Genomic DNA, 15,606 nt, shown 5'->3' on the forward strand with positions numbered 1-15,606 from the left:
TCAGTGCTTTTTTTGTATGAGGGACAGGGTTCTACCAAGAACCGTTTTAATATGAAGAACCCCTTTTGGAAAACAAGGGTTCTTTGGTCATTCTTTGGAAAGCAAGAAGGGTTATACATTTCCCAGCATGCTCTATTGCAGGGTGATTTTCAGAATTGTTTGTTTTAATGTCTGTGTTTGCATGTACATTGATTGATTGATACATTTTATGCTGCACAAAGATAAAGAACATACATTTATCTAAACTAATCCAATCTGACTTATTGCACCTATTACTGAGATGTTTTTTGTGTGTGTTTTTTTACAGTTTAGGTGATTGAGGTAGTCTCAGTTTTCAATATTTTCTACCATTCTGAATAGAGATTGCGAGTGATTTAAAACTCCATAGGAATATCCATAGGAATTAAACATCACTTTGCAAGCCAGCATAATGTTACTTGCAGGCCTGATGTCACCTGTAAACCAGGAGTTTCTGTGTTAGGGCAGGGGTTCCCAAACTTTTTCACTTAGAACCCCCTTCCAGCATTTGGGAACATCCCACTCCCTCCATGCGCGTGCACCACATCTATTTCTATGGGCACAAGCACAGTTCGGCAGGTTTAAAGCAAATTTCCTTGCAATTCTATACATTGTTACTTGCAGGCCTGTGAATTTATGTGATATTTGAGTAACTCAAACACTGCAATAAAATCTATGCGCTAAAAAACCTAGCTAGTTGATCTGGGCATTTCAGACAAGTTATAAATACCTCTCTAAGGTATGCAATGACTGACATGACAAGAAGAAAACTGATGATAAATTACCCAATTTCAAAATTGCGCCTTGTGCATTCTACTATTACGACTTTCAAGAGTTATAGGGGGACGCGCCCCACAGTTTGGGAACCACTGTGTTAGGGTATATAACTACAGTAGGCCCTCAAAGAAAGGCCTTGTGATATATGTAATGTACAGTATTGTCATAAATCACTTAATTTGAAAGGCTAGTAAGGCTGGTGAAACCATTCATAGAGAGTTCTAGTAAGAACCCGCCCAAGATACAAGGGTTCTCGGTAGAACCCTTCATAGAGGGTTCTAGGAATAACCTTTAGATGATAAAATGGTTATTGGTAGATCCCTTCATAGAAGGATCTAGGTAGAACCATGAAGGGTTCTAGGGAGAACTAGATGGTTCTACTTAGCACCTTTTTCTCTAAGAGGGTACTTTACTCAGAATTGCAGATTGTGGATCTAAGAATTAAGCACAATATAACATCTGTTTTGAGAGAATGTTCCATTTACAGTATGTGTAGTATTTGTTATATTTTGAGGGGTCTATTTCATTTTTATAAGCATTTTGCTTCGTCCAGGACATGCCGTAATTCTCCCTGCCAACAGACCAGGGAGCTTTATGGGCATTCATTGTTAGTTTGACAGTGAAGGAATGGTTGTTTAAAGGGGTGTATCGTCATGATTCTCCCACAGATGACAGCAGACTTGAGTGTAATGGATGTGGTTGTGTTGTTGGTGTTAGTTGACAGACGAAGCAGAAAGGACAGATTCACTCACACACACGCGCGCGCACACACACACACACACACACACACACACAAATCTTCCTTCGCCATAGAACTGTTAAGGCTCCAAGGATTGATGCGGAATTGAAAAACTGCATGGTTGAAAGAGATGGGGCAAAGGGAGTGACGCCAATGGCGCAGCGAGCATGTAGTTCCACATCTTTTAATGAATGTGAAAGTGAAACAACCAAAAAACAAACAGGTAAATAGCAACAACCAGTAACGCATCCGAGGTGCACACAAATCCACAAATCACAGGTGGGAAAAGGCTACCTAAGTATGGTTCTCAATCAGAGACAAAGACAGACAGCTGTCCCTGATTGAGAACCATACCCGGCCAAAAACAAAGAAATAAAAAAACATAGAAAAAAGAACATAGAATGCCCACCCTAGTCACACCCTGGCCTAACCAAAATAGAGAGTAAAACGCCTCTCTATGGCCAGAGCATGACAGGCAGACAGACAAATTCAACTCCATATTTCATCAAATCAGATGGCTTATTCATCACAAAACCATTTGATGTTGCCAATTATTTTAATAATTATTTCATCGGCAAAGTGGGCAAACTTAGGCAGGAAATGCCCATGACAAACAGTGAGCAATTATATTCATGTATAAAAAAACTAATAATGAAAGAAAAGCTGTGCACGTTTGAATTTTGTAAAGTTAGTGTGGGAGAGTTGGAAAAATCATTGTTATTAATCAATAATGACAAACCTCCTGGCATTGACAACTTAGATGGAAAGCTACTGAGGATTGTAGTTGACTCTATAGCCACTCCTATCTGTCATATTTTTCATCTGAGCCTAGAGGAAAGTCTCCGCTACCCAAGAGTGGTAAAGCAGCCTTTACTGGTTCTAACAGCAGACCTATAAGCTTGCTACCAGCTCTTAGCAAACTGTTGGAAAAAATTGTTTGACCAAATATAATGTTATTTCTCTGTAAACAAATTAACAACAGACTTTCAGCATGCTTATGGAGAAGGGCACTCAGCATGTACTGCACTGACACAAATGACTGATGATTGGTTGAAGAAATTGATAATAAGAAGATTGTGGGTGCTGTACTGTTAGATTTCAGTGCAGTCTTTGATATTATTGACCATAACCTTTGTTGAAAAAACTTAAGTGCTATGGCTTTTCAACCTCTGCCATATCATGGATTCAGAGCTATCTATCTAATAGAACTCAAAGGTTTTTCTTTAATGAAGCGTCTCTAATGTCAAACAAACATGTAAAGTGTATATCTCAGGGCAGCTCTCTAGGCCCTATACTCTTTTCTATTTTTACCAATGACCTGCCACTGGGATTAAACAAAGCATGTGTGTCCATGTATGCTGATGATTCAGCCATATACGCATCAGCAACCACAGCTAATGAAGTCACCGAAACCCATAACAAAGAGTTACAGTCTGTTTTGGAATGGGTGGCCAGTGATAAACTGGTCCTGAACATCTCTAAAACTAAGAGCATTGTATTTGGTACAAATCATTCCTTAAGTGCTAGTGTAACGGCTTTCTTCTACCTCCTTCTCTGACGAAGAGGTGGAATAAGGATCGGACCAAAATGCAACGTGGTTCGTTCGATACATCTTTAATTATGACGAAACACAAACAATACAAAACAGCAAACGTCGAAAACCGAAACAGCCCTGACTGGTGCAACAAACACAGAGACAGGAACAATCACCCACAAACACACAGTGAAACCCAGGCTACCTAAATAGGGTTCCCAATCAGAGACAACGATAATCACCTGTCTCTGATTGAGAACCGCCTCAGGCAGCCATGGACTAATCTATACACCCCACACAACCCCAAGACGAAACACACTACAAATAAACCCATGTCACACCCTGGCCTGACTCAATAAATGAAGATAACATAATAAATATAGACCAGGGCGTGACAGAACACCCCCCCCCCCTAAGGTGGACGCACATCAAAACAATAGGGAGGGTCCGGGTGGGCGCCTGTCCATGGCGGCGGCTCCGGCTTGGGACGTGGAACCCACTCTATGAATGTCTTAGTCCCCCCTCCTCGCGTCCTAGGATTGTCCACCCTCGCCGCCGACCATGGCCTAGTAGTCCTCACCCAGAACCCCACTGGACTGAGGGGCAGCTCGGGACAGAGGGGCAGCTCGGGACAGAAGGGCAGCTCGGGACAGAGAGGAAGCCCAGCCAGGCAGTTGAATCCGGCAGATCCTGGCTGGCTGGCAGTTCTGGCAGATCCTGGCTGGCTGGCAGATCTGGAAGAGTCTGGTTGACTAGCGGATCTGGAAGAGTCTGGTTGACTAGCAGATCTGGAAGAGTCTGGTTGACTGGCGGATCTGGAAGAGTCTGGTTGACTAGCGGATCTGGAAGAGTCTGGTTGACTAGCAGATCTGGAAGAGTCTGGTTGACTGGCAGATCTGGAAGAGTCTGGCTGACTGGCAGATCTGGAAGAGTCTGGCAGACTGGCAGATCTGGTAGAGTCTGGTTGACTGGCACATCTGGAAGAGTCTGGTTGACTAGCAGATCTGGAAGAGACTGGTTGACTGGCAGATCTGGAAGAGTCTGGTTGACTGGCAGATCTGGAAGAGTCTGGCTGACTGGCAGATCTGGAAGAGTCTGGCTGACTGGCAGATCTGGAAGAGTCTGGCTGACTGGCAGATCTGGAAGAGTCTGGCTGACTGGCAGATCTGGAAGAGTCTGGTTGACTGGCAGATCTGGAAGAGTCTGGCTGACTGGCAGATCTGGAAGAGTCTGGCTGACTGGCAGATCTGGAAGAGTCTGGCTGACTGGCGGATCCTGGCAGACTGGCGGCTCTGGCTGCTTCATGCTGACTGACGGCTCTGGCTGCTCCATGCTGACTGGCGGCTCTGGCTGCTCCATGCAGATTGACAGCTCTGGCAGCTTCTTGCAGACTGACAGCTCTGGCTGCTCCATGCAGACGAACAGCTCTGGCAGCTCCTTGCAGACTGGCAGCTCCTTGCAGACTGGCAGCTCCTTGCAGACTGGCAGCTCCTTGCAGACTGGCAGCTCCATGCAGACTGGCAGCTCCATGCAGACTGGCAGTTCCATGCAGACTGGCAGCTCTGGCTGCTCCATGCAGACTGGCAGCTCTGGCTGCTCCAAGCAGACTGACAGCTCTGGCTGCTCCATGCAGACTGGCAGCTCTGGCTGCTCCATGCAGACTGGCAGCTCTGGCTGTTCCATGCAGACTGGCAGCTCTGGCTGCTCCATGCAGACTGGCAGCTCTGGCTGCGCTAAACAGGCGGGACGGGCAGGAGACTCCGGCAACGCTAGAGGCGGAAGGCTCTGGCAGCGCTAAACAGGCGGGAGGCTCCGGCAGCGCAGGAGAGGCGAGGCGCACTGTAGGCCTGATGCGTGGTGCTGGCACTGGTGGTACTGGGCCGAGGACACGCACAGGAAGCCTGGTGCGGGGAGCTGCCACCGGAGGGCTGGTGTGTGGAGGTGGCACAGGATGGGCTAGACCGTGAAGGTGCACTGGAGATCTTGAGAGCAGTGTTGGCACAGGACGTGCAAGGCTGGGGATGTGCACAGGAGGCCTGGTGCGTGAGGATGGCACCAACTTCACCAGCCGACTAACACGCACCTCAGGACGAGTATGGAGCGCTGACCCAGGTGCCATTAAATCCTTGACACGTTCCGTCGAGCGAATTCCATGCAAAAAGCACCAACACAGCAACTCCCTCATTTCTCTCTCCTCCAATTTCCCCATTAACTCCTTCACAGTCTCTGCTTCGCTCACCTCCAACACTGGTTCTGGTCTCCTCCTTGGCTCCTCACGATAAACAGGGAGAATGGGCTCAGGTCTGACTCCTGACTCTGCCACACTCACCCTGAGCCCCCCCCCCCCAAGACATTTTTGGGGCTGACTCTCGGGCTTCCATCCGCGTCGCCGCGCTGCCTCCTCATACCTGCGCCTCTCGGCTCTCGCCACCTCCAGTTCTTCTTTGGGGCGGCGATATTCTCCAGGCTGATTCCAGGGTCCTTCTCCGAACAATTTCTCCTCCCAATTCCAGAAGTCCTGTGATCGCTGTTGCTGCCTTTGTTGCTTCTCCTGTGGCTCCTGCCTGTTGACACGTTGCTTGGTCCGTTTGTGGTGGGTGATTCTGTAACGGCTTTCTTCTACCTCCTTCTCTGACGAAGAGGTGGAATAAGGATCGGACCAAAATGCAACGTGGTTCGTTCGATACATCTTTAATTATGACGAAACACGAACAATACAAAACAGCAAACGTCGAAAACCGAAACAGCCCTGACTGGTGCAACAAACACAGAGACAGGAACAATCACCCACAAACACACAGTGAAACCCAGGCTACCTAAATAGGGTTCCCAATCAGAGACAACAATAATCACCTGACTCTGATTGAGAACCGCCTCAGGCAGCCATGGACTAATCTATACACCCCACACAACCCCAAGACGAAACACACTACAAATAAACCCATGTCACACCCTGGCCTGACTCAATAAATGAATATAAGATAATAAATATAGACCAGGGCGTGACAGCTAGACCTCAGCTGAATCTGGTAATGAATGTTGTGGCTGTTGAACAAGTTGAGGAGACTAAATTGGTGTTACCTTAGATTGTAAACAGTCATGGTCAAAACATATAGATTCAATGGTCGCAAAGATGGGGATAGGTCGAGCCATTCTAAAGAGATGCTCTGCTTTTTTGACACCACACTCCAAAAAGCAAGTTCTGCCGGCTCTGGTTTAGTCTAGTGCTGCAAGGAAGTACCTAGTTAAGCTGCAGCTGGCCCAGAACAGAGCGGCACATTTTGCTCTTAATTGTAATCAGAGGGTTGATATACAGTGGGGCAAAAAAGTATTTAGTCAGCCACCAATTGTGCAAGTTCTCCCACTTAAAAAGATGAGAGGCCTGTAATTTTCATCATAGGTACACTTCAACTATGACAGACAAAACGAGAGAAAAAAATCCAGAAAATCACATTGTAGGATTTTTAATGAATTTATTTGCAAATTATGGTGGAAAATAAGTATTTGGTCACCTACAAACAAGCAAGCTTTCTGTCTCTCACAGACCTGTAACTTCTTCTTTAAGAGGCTCCTCTGTCCTCCACTCGTTACCTGTATTAAGGGCACCTGTTTGAACTTGTTATCAGTATAAAAGACACCTGTCCACAACCTCAAACAGTCACACTCCAAACTCCACTATGGTCAAGACCAAAGAGCTGTCAAAGGACACCAGAAACAAAATTGTAGACCTGCACAAGGCTGGGAAGACAATAGGTAAGCAGCTTGGTTTAATGAAATCAACTGTGGGAGCAATTATTAGGAAATAGAAGACATACAAGACCACTGATAATCTCCCTCGATCTGGGGCTCCACACAAGATTTTACCCCGTGGGGTCAAAATGATCACAAGAACGGTGAGCAAAAATCCCAGAACCACATGGGGGGACTTAGTGAATGACCTGCAGAGAGCTGGGACCAAAGTAACAAAGCCTACAATCAGTAACACACTACGCCGCCAGGGACTCAAATCCTGCAGTGCCAGACGTGTCCCCCTGCTTAAGCCAGTACATGTCCAGGCCCGTCTGAAGTTTGCTAGAGAGCATTTGGATGATCCAGAAGAAGATTGGGAGAATGTCATATGGTCAGATGAAACCAAAATAGAACTTTTTGGTAAAAACTCAACTCGTCGTGTTTGGAGGACAAAGATTGCTGAGTTGCATCCAAAGAACACCATACTTACTGTGAAGCATGTGGGTGGAAGCATCATGCTTTGGGGCTGTTTTTCTGCAAAGGGACCAGGACGACTGATCCGTGTAAAGGAAAAAATGAATGGGGCCATGTATCGTGAGATTTTGAGTGAAAACCTCCTTCTATCAGCAAGGGCATTGAAGATGAAACGGGGCTGGGACTTTCAGCATGACAATGATCCCAAACACACCGCCCGGGCAACGAAGGAGTGGCTTCTTAAGAAGCATTTCAAGGTCCAGGAGTGGCCTAGCCAATCTCCAGATCTCAACCCCATAGAAAATCTTTGGAGGGAGTTGAAATTCTGTGTTGCCCAGCAACAGCACCAAAACATCACTGCTCTAGAGGAGATCTGCATGGAGGAATGGGCCAAAATACCAGCATCAGTGTGTGAAAACCTTGTGAAGACTTACAGAAAACGTTTGACCTCTGTCATTGCCAACAAAGGGTATATAACAAAGTATTGAGATAAACTTTTGTTATTGACCAAATACTTATTTTCCACCATAATTTGCAAATAAATGCATTAAAAATCCTACAATGTGATGTTCTGGATTTTTTTTCTTCTCATTTTGTCTGTCATAGTTGAAGTGTACCTATGATGAAAATTACAGGCCTCTCTCATCTTTTTAAGTGGGATAACTTGTACAATTGGTGGCTGACTAAATACTTTTTTGCCCCACTGTAAATACTATGAGTTGAGACTGACTGCATCACTTTTGATAAGAAATATTAATATGTTGAGAATTCCAAATTGTTTCGCATAGTCAACTTACACACATCTCTGACACACACACTTATCCCACCAGACATGCCACCAGGGGTCTTTTCACAGTCCCCAAATCCAGAACAAATTCAAGAAAACGTACAGTATTATATAGAGCCATTGTTGGATGGAACTTCCTTCCATCTCCTATTGCTCAAATAAACAGCAAACCTGGTTTTAAAAAAACAGATAAAGCAACACCTCACGGCACAACGCCTCTCCCCTCTTTGACCTAGATAGTTGGTGTGTATGCATTGACATGTAGGCTACGTGTGCCTTTAAAAAAAATGTATGTAGTTCTGTCCTTGAGCTGTTCTTGTCTAATGATGTTCTGTATTATGTCATTATGTATTATATTTCATGTTTTGTGTGGACCCCAGGAAGTGTAGCTGCTGCTTTTGCAACAGCTAATGGGGATCGTAATAAAATGCCAAAATACCCTGCAGCCCACAGCCCAGTGGACAGGGTGCTAGCAGTCAATGTGATGAATGGTGCCCGCATTGAGAGTGTATCACGCTACTTTACATCTCTATCTTGTTATCACACACACACACACACACACACACACACACACACACACACACACACACACACACACACACACACACACACACACACACACACACACACACACACACTGAGGTGAGGCGTTGGCTGGTTACTGCATAAGAAGTCTAATACGCAGGCTAGAACCTGTCTATAGAGGATGTACTGGCACCATTAGTCTACCGCTCTCCAGATCCCAGCACATCTGTTCCAGACACACACACACACACACACACACACACACACACACTGAGATACACACATCATTAGAGTATGCAGAACTTTTAGGATCACCTAAAACTGCCTGCAAAGCCCTTAAACAGTTTTCACCCAGTGACATCCTCTTCAGGAAAACGCAGTGTGTATGAGATGAAGAAGAACTAAAGGGGAGTATGTGACTCCTTTTCATCCATTTTCTCTGCTTCTCTTTGCCAGGCCTCACCTTTTTGCTGACCCATGAAAGAAGCCATGCCGGTCCTCTCAGCAGGCACAGGTAAGATGAAATACACCAGAAAAGGTGCAACCTTTATGCATCAAAATCGAATCCCAGGCTTAGTTGGCCAGGGAAGTGGTTTGAATCCCAGGCTTAGTTGGCCAGGGTAGTGGGTTTGAATCCCAGGCTTAGTTGGCCAGGGTAGTGGGTTTGAATCCCAGGCTTAGTGGGCCAGGGTAGTGGGTTTGAATCCCAGGCTTAGTTGGCCAGGGTAGTGGGTTTGAATCCCAGGCTTAGTGGGCCAGGGTAGTGGGTTTGAATCCCAGGCTTAGTTGGCCAGGGTAGTAGTGGGTTTGAATCCCAGGCTTAGTTGGCCAGGGAAGTGGGTTTGAATCCCATGCTTAGTTGGCCAGGGTAGTGGGTTTGAATCCCAGGCTTAGTTGGCCAGGGTAGTGGGTTTGAATCCCAGGCTTAGTGGGCCAGGGTAGTGGGTTTGAATCCCAGGCTTAGTTGGCCAGGGTAGTGGGTTTGAATCCCAGGCTTAGTTGGCCAGGGTAGTGGGTTTGAATCCCAGGCTTAGTTGGCCAGGGTAGTGGGTTTGAATCCCAGGCTTAGTTGGCCAGGGTAGTGGGTTTGAATCCCAGGCTTAGTTGGCCAGGGTAGTGGGTTTGTGGGTTTGAATCCCAGGCTTAGTTGGCCAGGGTAGTGGGTTTGAATCCCAGGCTTAGTTGGCCAGGGTAGTGGGTTTGAATCCCAGGCTTAGTTGGCCAGGGTAGTGGGTTTGAATCCCAGGCTTAGTTGGCCAGGGTAGTGGGTTTGAATCACAGGCTTAGTTGGCCAGGGTAGTGGGTTTGAATCCCAGGCTTAGTTGACCAGTGTAGTGGGTTTGAATCACAGACTTAGTTGGCCAGGGTAGAGGGTCTGAATCCCAGGACCACCCCTACGTAAAATGTGTGCATGCATGACTGAAAATCTCTTTGGATAAAAGCGTCTGCTAAATGGTATCTGTCATGATATATTACATTACTCCGTCGGATCTGAGAATGTAAACAAAGACGGATCCCAGTTCCTTCACCCTCCCTCCTCTCCACAGGCCTGCACGAGACTCTGGCCCTGTTGACGTCCCAGCTGCGTCCTGATGCCAACCACAAGGAGGACATGGTCTTCCTCAAAGATGTCTTCAGTGAGAAGAGCCTGGGCTACCTCATGAAGGTACACATAAGACTGGGTGGCAGAGGCAAAACATTGGTTTTAGAAGTGTGGGGGACATAAAATATATATATATAGTACCAGTCAAAAGTTTGAACACACCTACTCATTCAAGAGTTTTTCTTTATTTGAACTGTTTTCTACATTGTAGAATAATAGTGAACACATCAAAACTATGAAATAACACACATGGAATTATGTAGGAACCAAAAAAGTGTTAAACAAATCGAAATATATTTTATATTTGAGATTCTTCAAGGTAGCCACCATTTGCCTTGATGACAGCTTTGCACACTCTTGGCATTCTCTCAAACAGCTTCACCTGGAAAGCTTTTCCAACAGTCTTGAAGGAGTTCCCACAAATGCTGAGCACTTGTTGGCTGCTTTTCCTTCACTCTGCGGTCCAACTCATCTCAAACCATCTCAGTTGGGTTGAGGACGGGTGATTGTGGAGGCCGGGTCATCTGATGCAGCACTCCATCACTCTCCCTATTGGTCAAATAGCCCTTAGACAGCCTATAGGTGTGTTAGGTCATTGTCCTGTAGAAGAAGAAAAAAATAGTCCCACGAAGCGCAAACCAGATGTGATGGTGTATCACTGCAGAATGCTGTGGTAGCCATGCTGGTTAAATGTACCTTGAATTCTAAATAAATCACTGACAGTGTCACCAGCAAAGCACCCCCACACCATCCCACCTCCTCCTCCATGCTTCACGGCAACCACACATGCAGAGATCGTCTGTTCACCTACTCCACGTCTCACAAATGTACGGCAGTTGGAACCAAAAATCTCAAATTTGAACTCATCAGACCAATGGACAGATTTCCACCAGTCTAATGTCCATTGCTCGTGTTTCTTGGCCCAAGCAAGTCTCTTCTTCTTATTGGTGACTTTTAGTAGTGTTTTTTTTGTTGTTGCAACAATTCGACCATGAAGGCCTGATTCACGCAGTCAAGGAAATAAATGTTAATTGAAATGCATTCCAGGTGACTACCTCATGAATCTGATTGAGAGAATGCCAAGAGTGTGCAAAGCTGTCATCAAGGCAAAGGGTGGCTAATTTGAAAACTCAAATATAAAATATATATTCATTTGTTTAACACTTTTTTGGTCAGTACATGATTCCATATGTGTTATTGCATAGTTTTGATGTCTTCCCTATTTTCTACAATGTAGAAAATAGACAAAAAGAAAAACCCTTGAATCATCAAATCAAGTCAAATGAATCTATACAGCCCTTCTTACATCAGCTGATATCTCAAAGTGCTATACAGAAACCCAGCCTAAAACCCCAAACAGCAAGCAATGCAGGTGTAGAAGCATGGTGGCTGGGAAAAACTCCATAGAAAGGCCAAAATCTAGGAAGAAACCTAGAGAGGAACCAGGCTATGAGGGTTGGCCAGTCCTCTTCTGTCTGTGCCGGGTGGAGATTAAAACAGAACATGGCCAAGATGTTCAAATGTTCATAAATGACCAGCATGGTCAAATAATAATAATCACAGTAGTTGTCGAGGGTGCAGCAAGTCAGCACCTCAGGAGTAAATGTCACGTGGCTTTTCATAGCCGATTATTAAGAGTATCTCTACTGCTCCTGCTGTCTCTAGAGAGTTGAAAACAGCAGGTCTGGGACAGGTAGCACATCCGGTGAACAGGTCAGGGTTCCATAGCCGCAGGAAGAACAGTTGAAACTGGAGCAGCAGCACGGCCAGATGGACTGGGGACAGCAAGGAGTCATCATGCCAGGTAGTCCTGAGGCATGGTCCTAGGGCTCAGGTCCTCCGAGAGAGAGAAAGAGAGAAAGAGAGAAAGAGAGAATTAGAGAGAGTATACTTAAATTCACACAGGACACCGGATAAGACAGGAAGTACTCCAGATATAACAGACTGACCCTAGCCCCCCGACACATAAACTACTGCAGCATAAATACTGGAGGCTGACACAGGAGTGGTCAGGAGACACTGTGGCCCCAGCCGATGATACCCCCGGACAGAGCCAAACAGGAAGGATATAACCCCACCCACTTTGCCAAAGCACAGCCCCCACACCACTAGAGGGATATCTTCAACCACCAACTTACCATCCTGAGACAAGGCCGAGTATAGCCCACAAAGATCTCCGCCACGGCACAACCCAAGGGGGGGGGGGGCGCCAACCCAGACAGGAAGATCACGTCAGTGACTCAACCCACTCAAGTGATGCACCCCTCCTAGGGACGGCATGAAAGAGCACCAGTAAGCCAGTGGCTCAGCCCCTGTAATAGGGTTAGAGGCAGAGAATCCCAGTGGAGAGGGGGGAACCGGCCAGGCAGAGACAGCAAGGGCGGTTTGTTGCTCCAGAGCCTTTCCGTTCACCTTCACACTCCTGGGCCAGACTACACTCAATCATATGACCCACTGAAGAGATGAGTCTTCAGTAAAGACTTAAAGGTTGAGACCGAGTCTGCGTCTCTCACATGGGACCATTCCATAAAAATGGAGCTCTATGGGAGAAATGTTACGTAGATGGAAAAAAGCTGTTCTTGAAACAGGCTTGATATGTTCGTCAAAAGAGAGATTAAGGTCCAGAGTAATGCCGAGGTCCTTCACAGTTTTATTTGAGACAACTGTATAACCATCAAGATTAATTGTCAGATTCAACAGAAGATATCTTTGTTTCTTGGGACCTAAAACAAGCATCTCTGTTTTGTCCGAGTTTAAAAGTAGAAGGTTTGCAGCCATCCACTTCCTTATGTCTGAAACACAGGCTTCTAGCGAGGGCAATTTTGGGGCTTCACCATGTTTCATTGAAATGTACAGCTGTGTGTCATCCGCATAGCAATGAAAGTTAACATTATGTTTTGAATGACATCCCCAAGACGTAAAATATATAGTGAAAACAATAGTGGTCCTAAAACGGAACCTTGAGGAACACCGAAATTTACAGTTGATTTGTCAGAGGACAAACCATTCACAGAGACAAACTGATATCTTTCCAACAGATAAGATCTAAACCAGGCCAGAACTTGTCCGTGTAGACCAATTTGGGTTTCCAATCTTCCAAAGAATGTGGTGATCGATGGTATCAAAAGCAGCAATAAGGTCTAGGAGCACAAGGACAGATGCAGAGCCTCGGTCTGACGTCATTAAAAGGTCATTTACCACCTTCACAAGTGCAGTCTTAGTGCTATGATTGGGTCTAAAACCAGACTGAAGCATTTCATATACATTGTTTGTCTTCAGGAAGGCAGTGAGTTGCTGCGCAACAGCTTTTTCAAAAACATTTGAGAGGAATGGAAGATTCGATATAGGCCGATAGTTTTTTATATTTTCTGGGTCAAGGTTTGGCTTTTTCAAGAGAGGCTTTATTACTACCACTTTTAGTGAGTTTGGTACACATCCGGTGGATAGAGAGCCGTTTATTATGTTCAACATAGGAGGACCAAGCACAGGAAGCAGCTCTTTCAGTAGTTTAGTTGGAATAGGGTCCAGTGCAGCTTGAAGGTTTAGAGGCCAGGATTATTTTCATCATTCTGTCAAGAGATATAGTACTAAAACACTTGTCTCTCTTGATCCTAGATCCTGGCAGAGTTGTGCAGACTCAGGACAACTGAGCTTTGGAGGAATAGTAGATTTAAAGAGGAGTCTGTAATTTGCTTTCTAATGATCATGATCTTTTCCTCAAAGAAGTTCATGAATTTTTTACTGCTGAAGTGAAAGCCATCCTCACTTGTGGAATGCTGCTTTTTAGTTACCTTTGCGACAGTATCAAAATGTCAGATTGTTCTTATTTTCCTCAATTAAGTTGGAAAAATAGGATGATCAAGCAGCAGTGAGGGCTCTTCGATACTGCACGGTACTGTCTTTCCAAGCTAGTCGGAAGACTTCCAGTTTGGTGTGGCACCATTTCCATTCAAATTTCTGGAAGCTTGCTTCAGAGCTCGGGTATTTTCTGTATACCAGGGAGCTAGTTTCTTATGACAAATGTTTTTAGTTTTTAGGGGTGCAACTACATCTAGGGTATTGCGCAAGGTTAAATTGAGTTCCTCAGTTAGGTGGTGAACTGATTTTTGTCCTCTGACGTCCTTGGGTAGGCAGAGGGAGTCTGGAAGGGCATCAAGGAATCTTTGTGTTGTGTGAGAATTTATAGCACGACCTTTGATGCTCCTTGGTTGGGGTCTAAGCAGATTATTTGTTGCGATTGCAAATGTAATAAAATGGTGGTCTGATTATGATCCACAATATTTATTCCATGGGACAAAACTAGGTCCAGAGTATGACTGTGACAGTGAGTAGGTCCATAGACATGTTGGACAAAGCCACTGAGTCGATGATGGCTCCGAAAGCATTTTGGAGTGGGTCTGTGGACTTTTCCATGTGAATATTAAAATCACCAAAAATTAGAATATTATCTGCTATGACTACAAGGTCCGATAGGAATTCAGGGAACTCAGTGAGGAATGATGTATATGGCCCAGGAGGCCTGTAAACAGTAGCTATAAAAAGTGATTAAGTCGGCTGCATACATTTCATGACTAGAAGCTCAAAAGACAAAAACGCCATATTTTCTTTTGTAAATTGAAATTTGCTATTGTAAATGTTAGCAACACCTCCGCCTTTGCGGGATGCACGGGGGATATGGTCACTAGTGTAACCAGGAGGAGAGGCCTCATTTAACACAGTACATGCATCAGGCTTAAGCCATGCCCTCGCTTCATACCTGTCGCCAAACCCATTGGCTACAGGTTATCTACCCTATCTCAGCTCGCTGGTCACCATAGCAGCACCCACTCATAGCACATGCTCCAGCAGGTATATCTCACTGGTCACCCCCAAAGCCAATTCCTCCTTTGGTCCCCTTTCCTTCCAGTTCTCTGCTGCCACTGACTGGAACGAACTGCAAAAATCACTGAAGCTGGAGATTCCCATCTCCCTCACTAGCTTTAAGAACCAGCTGTCAGAGCAGCTCACAGATCACTGCACCTGTTCATAGCCCATCTGTATACAGCCCATCTATCTACCTCATCCCCATACTGTATTTATTTATTTAGCTCCTTTTGCACCACAGTATCTCTACTTGCACATCCATCTTTTGCATATCTACCATTCCAGTGTTAAATTGCCATATTGTAATTACTTCGCCACCATGGCCTATTTATTGCCTTAACTCCCTTATTTGACCTTATTTGCATACACTATATATATTATTTTTTTCTACTGTATTATTGACTGTATGTTTTGTTCATTCCATGTGTAACTCTGTGTTGTTGTATGTGTCGATCTGCTATGCTTTATCTTGGCCAGGTCGCAGTTGCAAATGAGAACTTGTTCTCAACTAGCTTACCTGGTTAAATAAAGGTGAAATAAAAACAAATAAAAATGTT

General features: G+C 45.2%; 1 pseudogene; it reads left to right on the top strand.

Moving 5' to 3' along the window:
- The window catches only part of LOC135555776 (MAGUK p55 subfamily member 3-like), a 44,257-nt pseudogene that overhangs the window by 10,116 nt on the left and 18,535 nt on the right, over positions 1 to 15,606 (top strand).

Source organism: Oncorhynchus masou, chromosome 15 (assembly GCF_036934945.1).
Source record: "Oncorhynchus masou masou isolate Uvic2021 chromosome 15, UVic_Omas_1.1, whole genome shotgun sequence".
Classification (NCBI taxonomy): Eukaryota; Metazoa; Chordata; class Actinopteri; order Salmoniformes; family Salmonidae; genus Oncorhynchus; species Oncorhynchus masou.